We start from the raw sequence: 320 nt of genomic DNA, 5'->3' as shown, positions 1-320 counted from the left end.
CGTCAGGCAGAGTCGCAGCTCTTGGATCTCCGCAGCGCCAGCACTCTCGCGAGAAGTCGGAAGTCCGTGAAGTTGGTGGGGGGGGGAGAAGAAGGGAGGGGCACTTAACGGTGGCGACTGGTTCTGCGCCGGATCGGCGAGAGGGGCGGGCGCCATTGTGCTTCGCTGCGGACGGCTCTGGCTCAGTCGGAGGCCTAGAACTCCGAGCAGGAAGGCGACGGAGTGGTCGCTGCGAGCGGAACCCGCCCTGTTTAGTGCCAGCTCGGGAGCAGGGGTAATAAGCTGTGGAGCTAGGGTTTCTTGGTCCCAGGGAGTCTGTT

The 320-nt window shown here is 64.1% G+C and overlaps 1 protein-coding gene across 4 annotated transcripts in view; it reads left to right on the top strand.

The window, feature by feature from the left end:
* Positions 1 to 85: 85 nt before the first annotated feature.
* Positions 86 to 320, top strand: part of Marchf7 (membrane associated ring-CH-type finger 7) — a 41,219-nt gene continuing 40,984 nt past the window's right edge. For all 4 annotated transcript variants that reach the window (XM_010606812.3, XM_010606811.3, XM_010606809.3 and 1 more), the window contains exon 1: positions 86 to 274. The gene's annotated coding sequence lies outside the window, so the exon portion shown is untranslated. The remainder of the gene's footprint in view (positions 275 to 320) is intronic.

This window comes from Fukomys damarensis, unplaced genomic scaffold (assembly GCF_012274545.1).
Source record: "Fukomys damarensis isolate Sample0158 unplaced genomic scaffold, DMR_v1.0_HiC HiC_scaffold_26, whole genome shotgun sequence".
NCBI lineage: Eukaryota > Metazoa > Chordata > Mammalia > Rodentia > Bathyergidae > Fukomys > Fukomys damarensis.
The sequence above is the reverse complement of the archived record's forward strand: the minus strand, read 5'-3'. Positions and strand labels throughout refer to the sequence as shown.